The sequence below is a fragment of the Populus nigra genome, chromosome 2 (assembly GCF_951802175.1).
Source record: "Populus nigra chromosome 2, ddPopNigr1.1, whole genome shotgun sequence".
Classification (NCBI taxonomy): domain Eukaryota; kingdom Viridiplantae; phylum Streptophyta; class Magnoliopsida; order Malpighiales; family Salicaceae; genus Populus; species Populus nigra.
The window spans coordinates 4,656,868-4,661,867 of record NC_084853.1 but is presented as its reverse complement, the minus strand read 5'-3'; positions in this window follow the sequence as shown (position 1 = coordinate 4,661,867).

Genomic DNA, 5,000 nt, shown 5'->3' with positions numbered 1-5,000 from the left:
CAGCGCCGACGAAATCGGCAAAGTCGGCAGAATCGGCAGCAGGTGCTGGCGATGAGTCTGGACGGGCTGGATAGTCCAAGGCTCGACGAGAAAGACTGCTGGCTTAGACACTGGGGCAGTGGCAGCCCGCGGGACAGCGTCGGCAGATTCGGCAGCAGTGTCTGTTTCGGCAGCGTTGGCTCGGAATCGGCAGAGCCGGCGAAATCGGCAAAGTCGGCAGCAGGTGCTGACTGTGAGTCTGCACGATTTATGGTCCAGGGCTTGACGGAAAAGACTGTTGGTCCAGACAAGGGGGCAGCGGCAGCCATGCCAACAGGGGGGAATCGGCAGCGCAGATTTTTCGACGAACATGGGCTGGACGCTGGACTGGCCGGGCCATGCAGGAAAATTCATCGAGGGGACACGCTGAAGAAACAGCGCTGGTTTAGACACGGTGGGCGCAGTGTTGGAATCGGCAGCGCCGATGAAACCGGCAAAGTCGGCAGAATTGGCAGCGGGTGCTGGCGATGGGTCTGGACGGGCTGGATAGTCCAAGGCTCGACGAGAAAGACCGCAGGTTGAGACACTGGGGCAGTGGCAGCCCGCGGGACAGCGTCGGCAGATTCGGCAGCGCAGATTTGTGCGGCTGCAGGTTCGTCGGGGAAAATCGGCAGCGCAGATTTTTCGACGAACATGGGCTGGACGATGGACTGTCCAGGCCAGGCAGGAAAATTTGTCGAGGGGACACGCTGACGAAACAGCGCTGGTTCAGGCACGGCGGGCAGTGTTGGAATCGGCAGCGCCGACGAAATCGGCAAAGTCGGCAGAATCGGCAGCGCAGATTTTTCGACGAACATGGGCTGGACGCTGGACTGGCCGGGCCATGCAGGAAAATTCATCGAGGGGACACGCTGACGAAACAGCGCTGGTTCAGGCACGGCGGGCAGTGGTGGAATCGGCAGCGCCGACGAAATCGGCAAAGTCGGCAGAATCGGCAGCGGGTGCTGGCGATGGGTCTGGACGGGCTGGATAGTCCAAGGCTCGACGAGAAAGACTGCTGGTTTAGACACTGGGGCAGTGGCAGCCCGCGGGACAGTGTCGGCAGATTCGGCAGCGCAGATTTGTGCGGCTGCAGGTTCGTCGGGGAAAATCGGCAGCGCAGATTTTGCGACGAACATGGGCTGGGCGATGGACTGTCCAGGCCAGGCAGGAAAATTTGTCGAGGGGACACGCTGACGAAACAGCGCTGGTTCAGGCACGGCGGGCAGTGTTGGAATCGGCAGCGCCGACGAAATCGGCAAAGTCGGCAGAATCGGCAGCGCAGATTTTTCGACGAACACGGGCTGGACGGTGGACTGTCCAGGCCAGGCAGGAAAATTCGTCGAGGGGACACGCTGACGAAACAGCGCTGGTTCAGACACGGTGGGCGCAGTGTTGGAATCGGCAGCGCCGAGAAAATCGGCAAAGTCGGCAGAATCGGCAGCAGGTGCTGGCGATGAGTCAGGACGGACTGGATAGTCCAAGGCTCGATGAGAAAGACCGCTGGTTTAGACACTGGGGCAGTGGCAGCCCGCGGGGCAGTGTCGGCAGATTCGGCAGCAGTGTCTGCCGATTCGGCAGCGTTGGCTTGTTGGCGCGGGGGGCCGATGCGAGTGGGGACTTGGGCAGCGGGCAGTGAAAGCAAGAGTTTCCCCGATGCTGCCGGGAAAAACGCTCCCCGGGATGGCCGGGTGAGATGACCCGGCGGCCCGCGACGGGTCATTCAATTCCATGCCCCGTCAACATAACTCCCGATGTACTGTTTGCTTTTTCGGAAGAAGAGATCCATCCCCCCATCCTCGGCCAGCCAAAAACGCTCCAATTAATGGCCGGGTGAGATGACCCGGCGGCCCGCGACGCGTCATTCAAATCACTGCCCTATCGGCTACAACTGCTGATGGGTGGGATTAGAGGCCTGCCATGGTGGTGAGGGGCGGCGAGGACCGTGAAAGCTAGAGTTTTTCAGAGGCTGCCGGGAAAAAGGCCCCTCGGGTGGCGGGGTGCGAGGACCAGGCGCGTCATTCAATTCTCTTCCCTATCAACTTGGCTCCCGTTGGCGGGATTGGAGGCCTACTGTTTGTTACAGGGCTAAAATCGTCAGGGGAAGAGCTGACGAAACAATGCTGGTTTGGATGCAGGGGGTAGTGTTGGAATCGGCAGCGCGGACAAAATCGGCAAAGTCAACAAAAAAGACTGTTGGCCTGGACATCGGGGCAGCGGCAGCCATGCCGACAGGGGGGGAAATCGGCAGCGCAGATTTGTGCAGCTGCAGGTTCGTCGGGGAAATCGGCAGCGCAGATTTTTCGATGAACATGGGCTGGAAGATGGACTGTCCAGGCCAGGCAGGGAAATTCGTCAAGGGGACACGCTGACGAAACAGCGCTGGTTTAGACACGGTGGGTGCAGTGTTGGAATCGGCAGCGCCGACGAAATCGGCAAAGTCGGCAGAATCGGCAGCGGGTGCTGGCGATGAGTCTGGACGATTTATAGTCCAGGGCTTGATGGAAAAGACTGTTGGTCCAGACAATGGGGCAGTGGCAGCGCGGATTTGTGCAGCTGCAGGTTCGTCGGGGAAAATCGGCAGCGCAGATTTTTCGACGAACAGGGGCTGGGCGCTGGACTGGCCGGGCCAGGCAGGAAAATTCGTCAGGGGGCCACGCTGACGAAAACAGGGGCTGCAGAGTGGAAAATCGGCAGCGCAGATTTTTCGACGAACAGGGGCTGGACCGGCCGGGCCAGGCAGGAAAATTCGTCAGGGGGGCACGCTGACGAAAAGAGGGGCTGCCGCGTGGAAAATCGGCAGCGCAGATTTTTCGACGAACAGGGGCTGGACTGGCCGGGCCAGGCAGGAAAATTCGTCAGGGGGGCACGCTGACGAAAAGAGGGGCTGCCGCGTGGAAAATCGGCAGCGCAGATTTTTCGACGAACAGGGGCTGGACGCTGGACTGGGCCAGGCAGGAAAATTCGTCAGGGGGCACGCTGACGAAAAGAGGGGCTGCCGCGTGGAAAATCGGCAGCGCAGATTTTTCGACGAACATTCGTCAGGGGGGCACGCTGACGAAAAGAGGGGCTGCCGCGTGGAAAATCGGCAGCGCAGATTTTTCGACGAACATTCGTCAGGGGGGCACGCTGAGGAAAACAGGGGCTGCCGCGTGGAAAATCGGCAGAGCAGATTTTTCGACGAACAGGGGCTGGATGCTGGAGCGGCCGGGCCAGGCAGGAAAATTCGTCAGGGGGGCACGCTGACGAAAAGAGGGGCTGCCGCGTGGAAAATCGGCAGCGCAGATTTTTCGACGAACAGGGGCTGGACGCTGGACTGGGCCAGGCAGGAAAATTCGTCAGGGGGGCACGCTGACGAAAACAGGGGCTGCCGCGTGGAATGGCAGCCTACACGCAGATGCGAATTCGGCAGCGCACGATGGCTTGAGCAGGTCATGGGTTCGACTTGGCGCGATCTGAAACCTGGACGAGGGACTGTCGACGCTGGACGAGCCAGCGCGGTGGCCTGTCGTGCCCCGTTCAGGGGGGGCCTGCCGCGGAGACAGCCCTCGCGGGCTCGACAGCGCAGGCCAGCGTCCCCGACGTCGCTGGCCGCGGCAGGCGAGCTGCCGGGGTTCCCGCATTCCTACAAGAAAACGTCGTGCTTTCCACATGAAACCAATCCAGTAAAATCAGCCATATTTTTATGAGGCTGCCCACTGAATTTGGGGTCATTCCGGGCCGGTTCCTAGTTTTGCGGATTTACTCGATTTCTAATGGTAGGAAAATTAAAACAAATACTTCCCGACCTCGAAAAATTCTGGGAAAATTAATGAAGGTGGATTGGATTTTTGCCAACCTCTGTGCAAAATTTCAGCTCAAAATACCAAGAAATGAATTTTTTAGAGGGGGGGTGACAGCTGGGACCTAGTAGTGTCTCCCCCTGCCAGAGCTGCAATGACACTTATTGCTCTTTAGGGAGCCACCAGGCCGGCGCCCCTCAAAGACCACGCGCGCGCGCGCGCCCGCCCGCGCTGGGCGCTGGGGCGCTGGGGCCTGAGGGCCTGGGGCCCTTGGGGGCCCTTGGGCGCTTGGGCGCGCGCGCGCGGCCCCCGCAGCCATGCCGCGCTGCGCGACGCGCGGACAGCCCCTGCTGGCTTGCTCTCTCGCCCGCGGGGGGGCTGCCTTCGGGCCCTGGCCCCCCGCGTTCTGGCCTGCCCCCTGCGTGGGAGAGGCTAGGCGCTGCAGGGGCCAGCCCGACGTCGCTGGCCGCGGCAGGCGACAGCCCGACATCGCTGGCCGCGGCAGGGGCCAGCCCGACGTCGCTGGCCGCGGCAGGCGACAGCCCCTGCTGGCTTGCTCTCTCGCCCGCGGGGGGGCTGCCTTCGGGCCCTGGCCCCCCGCGTTCTGGCCTGCCCCCCGCGTGGGAGAGGCTAGGCGCTGCAGGGGCCAGCCCGACGTCGCTGGCCGCGGCAGGCGACAGCCCCTGCTGGCTTGCTCTCTCGCCCGCGGGGGGGCTGCCTTCGGGCCCTGGCCCCCCGCGCTCTGGCCTGCCCCCCGCGTGGGAGAGGCTAGGCGCTGCAGGGGCCAGCCCGACGTCGCTGGCCGCGGCAGGCGAGCCGCCGGGGTTCCCGCATTCCTACAACAAAACGTCGTGCTTTCCACATGAAATCAATCCAGTAAAATCAGCCATATTTTTATGAGGCTGCCCACTGAATTTGGGGTCATTCCGAGCCGGTTCCTATTTTTTCCGATTTCCTCGATTTTTAATGGTAGGAAAATAAAACAAAATACTTCCCGACCTCGAAAAATTCTGGAAAAATTAATAAAGTTGGATTGGATTTTTGCCAACCTCTGTGCAAAATTTCAGCTCAAAATACCAAGAAATGAATTTTTTAGAGGGGGGGTGACAGCTGGGACCTAGTAGTGTCTCCCCCTGCCAGAGCTTCAATGACACTTATTGCTCTTTAGGGGGGTGCCCCCTGACTGGCCATGGGGCGCGC